The 14,074-nt window shown below is 38.6% G+C and overlaps 1 non-coding gene across 1 annotated transcript; it reads right to left on the reverse strand.

The window, feature by feature from the left end:
- Nucleotides 1–7,098: 7,098 nt before the first annotated feature.
- LOC118025833 lies at nt 7,099–7,244 on the reverse strand. The gene has a single exon (XR_004683397.1). It is a non-coding gene; the product is annotated as a U4 spliceosomal RNA (small nuclear RNA).
- Between the last annotated feature and the right edge of the window lie 6,830 nt (nt 7,245–14,074).

Here is a 14,074-nt window from a genome sequence, read left to right on the forward strand (position 1 = left end):
ATAATAAAAAGTTAAATAAAAAAATTATTAAAAAATAATAAAAACTTGAAAAATACTGAATATCACCATTCAAACTGGAGAAACCCCAGGGGGTGGAGTGCTGTGACTGCTTCCCACTTTCTGGGTCATTCTTAGAGCAGTTTCTGTGGGTTGGGGGTGATGAAGAGTTGGCAGCAATCAGAAACAGAATATTTTAAAACAATTTGTCAAACGTGACACCCACAGCTTGTATGTAGACAGATGCTATGTAAGAAAGCTCAGGCAGTTTGGATCTGGTCTCCCCCCTCCTTCCCTCTTTCTCATCTCCCGCTCTCCTCCAGGGAAAACAGAGCTGGAGGGGGTTTGGGATTGACTTGGATAATGAGACTACAGAAAGCTGAACTCAGACCAGTGGGAGAAAGGGAAAGGAAGGCAGATCACAGCTCAATATCAGAAATATCTTCCTAGCTTTTTGGTCATCCTAAAATTAGATAACCATCTTGTGATGGTTGTTAGGGACTTGTTTGTTGTGGGAAAATTTGGGCAGAGCCTGGTGACCAAGAATGATGTGGTGGGGTTGCTTGCATTTGGGTTTTAGGGGGTCCTAGAGTAGGTGAGCTCCTGGGTCCTTTCTCCTAGATCTGGTGATTCCACCTCCACCCCCTCACTCCACTGTGGGGCTCCTGAGGTCCAGAGAAGGAGAGACCTCTGGCCCCAGCTTGGTAGCTTTTCAGGAACAGAGAGAACAGATTAGAACCATGGCTCCAGCTCGAAACCTTCTCAGGTATTCTCAATGACACCCCACAGAGTGCCAAAGAAGGAGGAAAATTCTTCCTATGCCCTTCTCACTACAGGTCTTTCTGGATTGTCTCAATGTGCTTGTCATGGAGGCTATGACTTTCTCCAAATTCAAGACAGGCCATTTACTGGGGCTAGAGATGAGGAACAATGAGAGAGGGGTGTTCCTACCTTCAGCTGGGCTCACAGGTTCTGTTTGGATCTGGGTTTACTGCCCAAACAATTTGTTTACTACTTTCCAATTCATATAGAACATTCATGGACCCATTTGACAGATGAAGATGGGAAGCTCAGAGAGAGTAAGTGATTCACCCATGTACCATGACCAGAGGGGTAAACTCAGTCTTCCGACTCCAGGAAAGTCTTTACCACTCCTACTAAATGCTAAAAACTATTTAGCATTTACTCTATGACAGATATTGTGCTACTACAACAACCCCACAATACCCATCGCATAGAGATTCAGACCCATTAGCTAACTTCCCCAAGGTCACATAGGTGGGAAGGGGCAAAATGAGGGTTCAAAACCACATCTGCCTTTTCCAGAACTCATATTCTTGTCCATGACTCTGTTCCATTCCTAAATTCAGAGAAGCCCCAAGAAAATAGTATCTTGGGAGAAGGGGCTTGAGGGGGGGTCTGTTCAAGCCAGAAAGCCTGAGATACCTTCAGAATGTCTCAGACCTGGCAGGACTGGCATAATCCATCAGGCGGGTAATTAGGGATGAATAGGGCTTCCTTAGTCCAGAGGCCGACTGCAAGAAGGCCTCAGAGACTCCTTCTGAGGCCCATACTAAGAACTGCATCCCCTCAATTGACCTTTGCTATATGAGATGTGGACAAAGTCACCTCTGGGACGCCTGGGTGGCTCAGTCGGTTAAGCGTCTGTCTTCGGCTCAGGTCGTGATTTCAGGGTCCTGGGATCAAGTCCCATATCCAGCTCCTTGCTAAGCAGGGAGCCTGCTGCTCCCCCCGCCCTCTGGAAAATAAATAAATAAAATCTTAAAAAAAAAAAAAAAAGTCACCTCCCAGGCTGTATTTAAGGGAAGTTCTGGCTAAAAAATCCCAGATCAGTGTGGTGTCGGTGGGATTTCTGGCTCTGATATTTTCTAGCCTTGGGCAAGTCACTATTTTTTGGCGGGGGGCAGAAAGAGAGAGAGAATCATTATCATTAGCAGGATCCATGCTCAACGCAGAGCCTGATGCGGGATTCGATCTCACGACCTGAACTGAAATCAAGAGTCAAACGCTCAACTGACTGAGCCACCCAGGCGCCCTGCAGGTCATTATTTCCTCATGCCCCTGTTCCCTTTCTTGTAAAATGGGGTTAATAAAAATACTCCATGGGCATTTTGTGAGGACTAAATGAGATCATGTATTTGTGCTCTTAATTTTACCAATACCTGGATCAGATCAGTTAAATTAAAATCTCTGGGATTGGGCTTTAATCATCAGCATGTTCAAAGCTCCCTGGTGATTCTAATGTGAAGACATTATGTGTTAAACCTAAGAAATACACTATACAGGGAGAAGCAGACCTCTGAAAATTAAAAATTACAAGGAGTAGCACTGTCCTTATCTTCCTGGCAATCTCAAATGAATGTCAAAGTTGGGACAGAGAAACCGTGCAAAAATGATCCTGAAAATACCTAACACGAAAGGACATTGATAGACATTTGTATACAACCTGATGCATATGGCATGAGGTCAGTTTCTGTAAAGCATTAAGAATTAAGTCTAACCAATAAATGAAAAGGTATCATGTGTTCAGGGACTGGAAATATTGATATCAATAAAATGTCAATACTACCAAAAGCCGTCTATAGATTTAATGCAATCCCTATGAAGATTTCAATGGCATTTGTTACTAAAGTAGAAAAAATCCTAACACTTAAATGAAACCACAAAAAATCCCGAAAGCCAAAGTAATCCTGAAAAAGAACAAAGCAGTAGGCATTATACTTCCAGACTTCAAGCTACATTACATAATTATCGTCCTCAAAACAGTATATGGTACTGGCATAAAAATAAACAAATCATTGGAACAGAATCAAGAGTACAGAAATAAACCCAAGGATATACATTCAACTAATATGACAAGAGAGCCAAGAATACTCAATGGACATGAGACCGTCTCTTAAATGGTGCTAGGGAAATTGGATATTCACATGTAAAAGAATGAAACAGGACCTGTATCTTATACCACTCACAAAAACTAGCTGGAAATGGATTAAGGACTTAAATGTAAGACCTGAAATGATGAAACTTCTGGAAGGAGACCTAGGAAAAGAGCTCCTTGACATGGATCTTGGCAGTGATTTTTTGGATAACACCTAAAGCACAAGCAACAAGTAAAAAACACGTGGGACTATCTCAAACTAAAAAGCTTCTGCACAGCAAAACTGTTAACAAAATGAGAAGACAACCTACGGAACGAGAAAAATATTTGCAAGACATTTATTTGATAAGGGGTTAATATCCAAGATATATAAAGAATTCCTACAACTTAACAGTAAAAAATAATCTAATTAAAAAGGGCAAAAGACCTCAATGGACATTTTCTCAAAGAAGACACATCTATAGAAGGGGGACAGGTACAGGAAAAGATGCTCAATGTCACTAGTCCTAAGGGAAATGCAAACCAAGACAACAATGAGCTATTATCTCACATCAGGCATCCAAAAAAAAAAAAAGTGCTCTGTGCCAGACATTGTTCTAAATGCTTCACATGCTTTATCTCATTTCATCACACACACAAGTACAGGTCATTACTGGTCAACACTCCCCCAAAGTATTCCTTCCATGTTGTATGCCCTAATATGTGGTGAAAAGGAAAAGGGGTAGGGGCTTAGACTAGGAGACTTGGGTTCTAGTCCAGATTCTGGCTTGACTGGCTGTGTAACTTCAAGAAAACCACCCACCCTCTATGAGCCTCATTTGCCACCTCTGAAAAATCTTGCTTACCACTCACTGAGGATCAAATAAAATGAATACATGTGATTGCACATCCCATGTACTATTTATCCTTAAAATAACCTATGATATGGATTCGGTTATTATCTCCAATTTATAGTTGAGGAAACCAAGGCCCAGATATATTTAAAAGCATAATGTGAAATACAAATGCTGGCTAGGATTATCATCACTATTACCATAGAACAATAAGGCACAAAAGAGGCCATATTTGCTTTACTTCCCTATAGGCTGATAGCCTGATGTATTTCCAGTCCTGGCAACGGTATACATAAGAAATATGTGTGAGCCAGGAGAACTTCTTGTCATCTGTGGGGCTTAGTTGCTGTTCTACCCAGAGGCAGAGAGCTGGATGAAATGACCCTGAACGCCCTGGCCAGTTGTTTAGAATCCATCAGATCTGGACAGGAGCAATACCTCAGCCCCACCTGCCTGTCTGGAGAACTGTCCAATCAGAGGGAGGTGGGAAATCTGTGGGCCTTCCATGCTGACAGGACAGGATTTCTCACCGGCAGGATGCAGCTTGTGGGCAGTGGCAGCAGCACCCTCTGTTCTGACCAAATAGGTGGGGAAGAAGAGAGGTACTGAATTCAGACCCTGGGCCAGAAAAACCAAATGCCTTGCTATTCCTGCAGCTAGTCATTGGTCATCAAAGGCATCATTACTATCCCTTCTGCTTCCATAAAATTGCCCTAGAATTATGACTTTAAAATGTATATGTCATAGTTAAGAGGAAATGTAGAAATGACTTTGTTCTACAATCTGTTTTTAAACATTTAATTGTTGATTATATATACATGTAGAAAAGTACACACACACACACACACACAATTTAACCAAGATCCCACCATGTCATTTTATTTATTTATTAATTTTTTAAAAAGATTTCATTTGTCAGAGAGAGAGAGCGCACATAAGCAGGGAGAGCGGCAGGCAGAGGGAGAAGCAGGCTCCCACTGAGCAAGGAGCCCGATGCAGGATTCGATCCCAGAACCCTGGGATCATGACCTGAGCCGAAGGCAGATGCTTAACTGACTGAGCCACCCAGGCATCCGAACAACAATGTCATTTTAAAAGAGAGACATCTGAGGCCAAAGGGGTAAAGAGCCATTTTGTATGGCTGAATTCTTCCCTACAACTAAGCATAATTGCTCATTATCCTCTCTCCCCACCACCACATTTCTTCTTTTATTAAACACACTATTTGAACATCCATTGTGCCCCAGGCCCTGGAATTAGTGTAGATAGGTATGTGGGGTGGGTGCCAAGATTTATAAGGCACTAACATTTTAAAAATTTTATTTCATTTAAATTCAATTAATTAACATATAGTATATTGTTAGTTTCAGAGGGGTACTAACTCTTGCCCTTCAGAAGACTGCAGTCTAGGAGAAAACACCTTACAGGTAACTATATAACAAAGAGAGTAGTGAATGCCAGGGAAAGACACATAGATAAGGTGCTTTGAGAATCTAAAGAAAGAAGAGCAAATGGAAGATACTCATGGCATAAGTGGCATTTTTACTGAGCCCTGGTGGGACAGGATTTGGACATGCAGGAATTCAGGGTACAAAAGCCACTTTAGCTAGAGTAGAAAGTACAAGAAAGACAGAAGTGTGTTGTTGGATTTGGGGAGGAGTAAATAGTCCAGTTTGGCTGGAACCTAACATTTATTAGGAGAAATGATGGGACCTAATGCTGGAAGACAGGCTACAATGCAGTGACAGAAAAAGAACAGCTTGAGCACTGGGGAGCAAACAAGTGGCATGGTTCAGGGAAGGGTAATCCCAAGCTCACTCTTAGGCTTGTCTCTTCCAGGGCTCCTCACTTCTCACAATGTATGGGAGATGAGTCTGTGCATTAGGGTCTGAGGACTAAAGTTCCAACTCCAGCTGTCCTATCTACCAACCATGTTGTGGAGTCACAACATCCTTGGGCCTCAAATTTTGTGTCCTAAGAGGGGAATCATAATCCCATCCCTGCCTTCTTCGGAGAGTGGATGTGAGGATTAAATGATATTGCATATGAAGAGGTCTTGCAAACTGGAAAGTACCACACAAAAGTAAGGCATTACTTTTATTTCCCTCTAGCCGGGAGTTCTCCACATTTAGAATACATCAGAATTACCTGGGTGCTTATTAAAAATGTAGGGTTTTTTTGTCTTCTGGCCAATTTTTAAGGCCAGAAGCCAAAAATTGGTACTGCACTTGCCCTCCAATATCAACAACTAGAAAACTGTTATATTCCAATATAAACATACATTTAAAAACCAGTTTCCAGGGCTGCCTGGGTGGCTCAATCGGTTAAACATCTTTCTTCAGCTTAGGTCATGATCCCAGGGTTCTGGGATTGAGCCCCAAATCGGGCTCCCTGCTTGGTGGGGAGCCTGCTTCTCCCTCTTCCTCTGCCTGCCACTCCCCCCAATTGTGTGCTCTTTCTCTCTCAAATAAATAAATAAAATCTTTAAAAAAATTTAAAAAAAACCCCAATTTCCAGAATCAGAAAACTATCAGCACAACATTATGATTCTTGAGATAAGGAAAACAAACTAGGTGAGCCTTACAATCATCTTGGCTCACTGCCTGGAGAAACCTTCAAGATTGCAGGGCAGGGAGAGGGAGCCAAAGCAGAACATGATGGTCTCTCTGAATTGAGGACACAGAGATTGGAGGAGGCTGAAGTGGCTGGAATTTATAGGGCAGAGGGCCAGAGAAGAGGGAGTTATATAAAGAAAGAGCTCCAGGAATCTGCAGATAGCCCTCCTTGAGTCTGTGGCTGAACACTAAGCCATATATAGAGAGAGTGAAATCCTACATGACTGAGTAAATAATGACTGTGGGGTTTTAAGATGTTTAATAAGTTCAGGGCTCACACAGGCTGGAAAAATTAGAGTTCTGACCAGTCAGACTACAAAGATCTTGATGACATTCAATCAGATGACAGAATGATCACACCATAGTAGTCAGGATAAATTAGACAAGAGTAGTAATTACTCTAGACTTGCCCTATAAAAAGCTTAAAACAATCTTAAAAGGATCAAGTGGATCCACAAGTAACTTAACTACCTGCAAAAACACAGTCCAACACTGTTTAAGGGAAAACAAAATTCAGCACTCAACAGAATCACATTCAAACTGTCTAGCATAGAATGAAAAAATTACTAGACATGTGAAGAAGCAAGAAAGTAAGACCCCAAACTAGAAGAAAACATAAACATAATGAGGTGAGAAATGGAATATATAAAAAGGAGCTAAATGGAACTTCTAGAAGTGAAGCTATCTAAACTGAAGCACAGAGAGAAAAAAGACTGGGAAAAAAAAAAAAAAACCAAACAACTGAAGCTCAGAGACCTGTGGATCAATATTAATCAGGTTAGGTAAAAATTTCTGTTGCTATATCTTTAAGTTTACTGATTTTTAGGAAAAGTTTTCAATTAGCATTAATTGTGCCTCGGATAAACCTCATTGGCTATGATACTGCCACTGCGCAAAGCTTAAGTTTACTGATTTTTAATTCTGCAGTGTATATATGCTGTTACTCCCACCCAGTAAAACTTCCATTTCAGATTTATATTTTTACCTCTAGAAGTTCTATTTAGTTTTTTTATATTTCCCATTTCTCTCCTCATTGTGTTCTTGTATTTCTTTAAATCCTTACACATATTTATGACAGCTGTTTTATAATCTTCGCTAATTTCACCTCCCTTTCATTTCACATCTTGTTTCCATTGATTATTTTTCTCCACATTTTGAATTACAACAATGATAAGATTGATCACAGGGTTCTTGCCAGAAAATGCAAGCCAGAAGACACTGGAACAATATCTTTACGTGCTGAAAAAAAATCAAAGTAAAAAATTCTATATCCATGAAAAAGAAATTTTTAACAATTGAGGAGATATAGAGGCACCTGGGTGGCTCAGTCAGTTAAGTGTCTGCCTTTGGCTCAGGTCATGATTCTGGGGTCTTGGGATCAAGCCCTGCATCGGGCTCCCTGCTCAATGGGAAGCCTACTTTTCCTTCTCCCTCTGCCACTCCTCTCTTGTGTTCTCTCTCTCTCAAATGAATAAATAAAATCTTAAAAAAAAATTAAGGAGACATAAATACTTTGTCAGACAAAAAGAAAAAACCTGACAGAATGTGTTACCAACAGACCTGACTATAAGAAATGTTAAAGAAAATTCTTCAGGTGAAAGGATAATGATACCAAATGGAAACCTGGATCTATATAGAAATGCAAGTGGCCAAAATGGTATATGTGTATATATATACATATACATATATGTGTATATATATGAGTAAATTAAAAAGATATTAAAATTTAAAAAATTAAAAAGATAATTGACTTTTTAAGGCAAAAATTATAATGATGTATTATGAAATTTATAATAAATACAGAAGTAAATCTATGACAATAATAGCACAGAGGATGGGAGGAATGGAAATAATCTGTTGTAATGTTTTTACATTATATGTGAAATACAATATTTGGACATAGACAATGAGAATTTAACAACAAATATTGTAAACCCAAAACAATCACTAAATAAATAAATGAAGAGGTGGTGTCAATAAGCCACCAGTGGAGGTGAAATGGAACACCAGAAAATATTCAAGCTAAAAAAAGGCAGGAAAAAGTGAAAAAGAACAGAGAACAAATGAAACAAATAATAAAATAACAAGATGGCAGATTTAATTCCAAATATATTGATAAATAAATTAAATTAAATGTAAATAATCTAAGCACTCCAATTAAAAGAAAGAATGTCAGGCTGGATTTCTTTTTTTTTTTTTTTTTTGGTGGGGGAGGGATAGAGGGAGGGGTTGAGAGAGAATCTTAAGCAGGTTCCCTGCCCTCACAATCCTGAGATCATGACCTGAGCCGAAATCAAGAATTGGATACTTAACCAACTGAGCCACCCAGGTGCCCCTCAAGCTAGATTTTTAAGAAGTCAGATCCAACTAAATGTTATCTATAGGGAAAAAAAATACTTTAAATTTAAAGACATGCATAGATTAAAAGGAAAAGAATGGGGGAAAATGTAACATGCTGTATTGGTTTTCTGTAGCTGTCACATCAGATTATTACGGATGTAATGGCTTAAGTCATTCAAATTTATTATCTTACAGTTCTGTAAGTTAGAAATTTAACATGGGTCTCACTAGACTGAAATCAAGGTGTCAGCAAGGCTGTATTCCTTTCTGAAAGCTCTAGCGGGGAATCAGTTACCTTGCTTTTTCCATCTTCCAGAGACCACTCATATTCCTTGGCTCATGGTCCCTTCCTCCATCTTCAAAGCAAGCAAAGCAGGTCAGAGTCCTTCTCACATCACCTTACCCTGACCATTCCTTTGTAGTCACACTTCCCTGTGATCACAACCACATATAGTTCTCTGCTTTTAAGGAATCATGTGGTTAGACTGGGCACAGGTGTGCTGAGGACAAAATCCAGGACAATCTCCCCAATCTCAGGGTCCTTAATTTTAATGGCATCTGCAAAGTATTTTTTGCCATGTAGGGTAATATCATCACAGTTTACTGGGACAGTATATGGACATTTTTGGGAGCCATTGTTCTGCCTACCACACAAGCAAACATTAATAATGAGAAAGCTGGAGTGACTATCAGACAATTACATATAGAACATTCATCAAAATAGACCATAAATTAGATCATAAAAAAATTCCAAAATTTCAATAAATTTTACAAGATTGAACTCATATAGATATGTTCTCTGACCACAAAGAAATTAAATTGGAAATGAATAATAGAAAGATTTGGAGATACAAAGAGAAATTTAAAAATATTTTGCACTGAATAAATATGAAAAATTTAGGATACAGGTAAAACAGTGCTTGGTGGGAACTTCAGAGCTTTAAGTATTTATACTAAAAAAGGAGAAAGGAATTGTGTAAGACTGATGAATCACAGACCTGTACCCCTGAAACAAATAATACATTATATGTTAATAAAAAATTTTTTTAAAAAGGAGAAAGATTTAAAGTCAATAGTCTAAGCTTCTATGTTAAGAAGCTAGTTTTAAAAAAGCAAATGGAAACAAAAGTAGGTAGGAAAAAAGAAAGATAAAAGAGCAAATCAAGGAAATAGCAAATGGACAAATAATAGAGAAAAATCAATGACACCAAAAACTAGTTATATGGAAATATAAAAATGGATAAATATCTAGCCAGACTGACCTTTAAAAATACCCAAATTACCAATAACAGGAATGAAAGAGGAGACATCACTACACAGCCTACAGGCATTAAAAGTCTAATAAGAACATATAAACAACTTCATGCCAACAAGTTTGACAACTTAGATGAAATTGATACATTCTTGAAAGACACTTGTATTCATTCCCTATTGCTGCTGTTAGATTACAACAAACATAGTGACTTAAAGCAGCACAATTATCTTACAGTTCCAGTAGCCAGAAGGCCAAAATGCATTTCACCTGGCTAAAATCAAGGTATTGGTGGGACTGCATTCCTTCTGGAGGCTCTGGAGGAGAATCTGTTTCCCCCCCTTTCAAGTTTCTATATGCCACCTGTATTTTCTGAATTTTGCTTCCCAGATAGCAATTGCCTCATTCTGACCTCTCCTTCTGTTGTCATGTCTCCTTTCTGACACTCTCACATCCCCATTACAAAGACTCTTGTGATTACATTGGACCCATCCAGGTAATCCAGGATAATCTTTCTATTTCAAGATCCTTAACTTAATCACATATTTAAAGTTGCTTTTGCCACGTAAGGAAACAAATTCACAGGTTTTGGGGACTAGGACATAGACATCTTTGGTAGTCATTCTGCCTACCAGACACACAAATTACCAAAATGGATACACAAAGAAATAGAATGGATAAAAAGCCCCGTATCTATTAAAGAATTTGAATTTGTAGTTAAAAATCTCGCAAAGAAACCTCCAGGTTGGAATGGCTTCAGTGATGAATTCTGTCAAAAGTTTAAGGAAAAAATGAACTTTGACTCTTCATACTAAATACAAAAATTAACCTAAAATAGATCACAGACCTAAACATAAAAGCAAAAATGATAAAACTTCTAGAAGAAAACACAGGAGAACATGTTTTTGGCTTTGAGTTAGGCAAATAATTTTTAGATAGGACACAAAAAGCATGAGCTATAAAAAGAAAAAAAAAGTGAGGTTTTTCTTTACCAAAATAAAAACCTTTGCTCTTCAAAAGACAATGTTAAGAAAATGAAAGGCAAGCCACTGACTAGAGAAAATATTTGTTAATATATGTATCTGACCAAGACTGCTTTCCAAAATATATAAAGAACTCTTACAACTCAATAGATAAAAGAAACAATTCAATAGAAAGAGTGGGCAGACAAAACAGACACATGAAAAAGTGCTCAGCATCACTCGGCATCAGGGAAATACAAGTCAAAATCTCAATGAGATACCACCTCACATCAGTCAGAATGGCAAAAATTAACAAGTCAGGAAACAACAGATGTTGGCGAGGATGCAGAGAAAGGGGAACCCTCCTACACTGTTGGTGGGAATGCAAGCTGGTGCAACCACTCTGGAAAACAGTATGGAGGTTCCTCAAAAAGTTGAAAATAGAACTACCCTATGACCCAGCAATTGCAGTACTGGGTTTTTACCCCAAAGATACAAATGTAGTGATCTGAAGGTCCATAAACATGCACGCCAATGTTTATAGCAGCAATGTCCACAATAGCCAAACTATGGAAGGAGCCAAGATGTCCATCACCAGATGAATGGATAAAGAAGATGTGGTATATATATATATATATATACACAAACACACACACACAGAATAGGATATTATACAACCATCAAAAAACCTGAAATCTTGCCATGTACAACAATGTGGAGGGAGCTAGAGGATATTATGCTAAGTGAAATAAGTCAATCAGAGAAAGACAAGTATCATATGATCTCACTGATATGAGGAATTTGAGAAATAAAACAGAGGTTTACAGGGGAAGGTAGGAAAAAATGAAACAAGACGAAACCAGAGAGGGAGACAAACCATAAGAGACTCTTAATCTCAGGAAACAAACTGAGGGTTGCTGGAGCGGTGGGGGGTGGGAGGGATGGGGTGGCTGGGTGATGGACATTGGGGAGGGTATGTGCTATGATGAGTGCTGTGAATTGTGTAAGACTGATGAATCACAGACCTGTACCTCTAAAACAAATAATACATTATATGTTAAAAAAAAAAAGAAAAAGAAGAAGATAGAAGGAAGGGAAAAATGAAGGCGGGGGAAATCGGAGGGGGAGATGAACCATGAGAGACTATGGACTCTGAGAAACAAACTGAGGGTTCTAGAGGGGTGGGGGGGAGGGAGATGGGTTAGCCCGGTGATGGGTATTAAGGAGGGCATGTAATGCATGGAGCACTGGGTGTTATGTGCAAACCATGAATCATGGAACACTGAAAACTAATGATGTAATGTATGGTGACTAATATAACATAATAAAATAAAATTTAAAAAAAAGAAAAGAAAAGAAAGATTGAATTAAAAAAAAGTGGGCAGAGAAAACAGGTAAATGGCCAACAGCATGTGAGAAAATGCTCAACAGTGTTAGTTAACAGAAAAATATTAAAGCCATATTAATATACTTACTACTCACTCAAAGTGATAAAATTTAAAAAGGCTAAAAATACCAAGTGTTAGTGAGGATGTAAAACACCTGAACCTCTCATACACTGCTGGTGAAAATAAAAAATAGTACAACCACTTTGGAAAACAATTTGAGAGTTTCTTATTGTGTTAAATATATATTTAGTATATGACTCAACAATTCCAATTCTAGATTTTTCCTCCCAATAAAACATATGAAAATATATGTCCACACAAAGACTTGTCCGTTAAGCTTGTCCACAGCTGCTTTATTCAAAATAACCAATACCTGGAAACAACCAAAATGTCCATTTTCAGGTGAATAGATAAATTATGATTTTTATCCATACCACATAAGACTACTCAGAAATAAGAAGGAACACACTATTGATATCATAACAGAGTAGATGAACCTCAAAAGCATTATGCTGAGCAAAACAAAATACACAAAAGAGTATATATTTTATGATTGCCATTTATAAGAAATTCTAGAACAGGCAAAACTAATTTATCTTGACAAAAAGCAGATCAATGGTGGACTGGGGCTGAGGATAAGAGCAATTGACTGTAAAGGGGCATAAGGTTACTTTTTACAGTGATGGAAATTTTGATTACATGGGTATATGTATTTGTCAAAACTCATTAAACCATGCATTCAAAGTGGATGCATATGATTACATGTAAATTGTAACTCGATAAAGTTGATTTTTTTTAAATAAAAGGAAAAAAAAGTCAAAAAATGAATGCACTTGGGCCTCATTCCTAGTGATTCCAACACAGCAGGACTAACATGGGGCCCGGAAATCTGCATTTCAAACAAGCCCTAAGGATAATTATGCTGCAGACTGTTTTACTTGTAGAAATAGTATTGTCTCTATGGGCACCCAACTCATGGAAAACAAACTGACTAGGCGAGCAAAGAAAATTCAGAAGAAAAGTGTTTGAGTTTTTGTGTGCCCTCATTCCACCCCCCAACTTCCATTCTTTAGTTGGAATACTGATCACTACCAAAGGATCCTCCCCGGTGCTCTGTTCTCCTAACTGTTGGCTCAGCTATGGATAAGTTCTTTCACTCATTCTTTATAGAAGGAAGTTTCCTAGGAAAATAAATGGGAGAAAAACAAAATAAAAACACACTGCAGGTGCAGAGAAACCAATATATTTGCAGAGTACATACCCTTTCCCATAAGGTCATTCAAGTCTGGCAACAGATGGGCTTGGCTGGCCAAGCTCGCTGGACACATGGTATCCACAGCTATGCCTTCCCTGGGGAAACAACAACCTGTGTGGAGAATAGAACAGTAGAATAACAGATATGCTAAGAGCATTCACAGCCCAAAGGAAAGGGTAATTTTTCTGTCAAATTAGATTAAACTAAAGTGCTCTATTTCCATTCCTTGTCTTTTCCTGCTGTCTGGCATATCTTCTTCATCTTCTGCTCCCCTGTTCTGTCTACCTGTTGAAATTTCCCATCCTTCATAGCCTAGCTTGAATAACACCTCCTCCTGATCAGATTACCATAGTCAAACACAACCTCTCCCTCCCCTGAACTCCTATGAAACTTGGTTTGAAGAGCTCTAACAGAAATTTTGATTTGTATTTTAGTTATTTAGGTGCACACCATATCTGTTGTACTAGATTCCATCCTAGTCATCTTGATCTTCCCACCACCTAACCCGGTGTTTGTAGGAGAATGCACTGCAT

This window comes from Mirounga leonina, unplaced genomic scaffold (genome assembly GCF_011800145.1).
Source record: "Mirounga leonina isolate KUSES-001 unplaced genomic scaffold, KU_Mleo_1.0 Mir_201, whole genome shotgun sequence".
In the NCBI taxonomy this organism is placed as follows: domain Eukaryota; kingdom Metazoa; phylum Chordata; class Mammalia; order Carnivora; family Phocidae; genus Mirounga; species Mirounga leonina.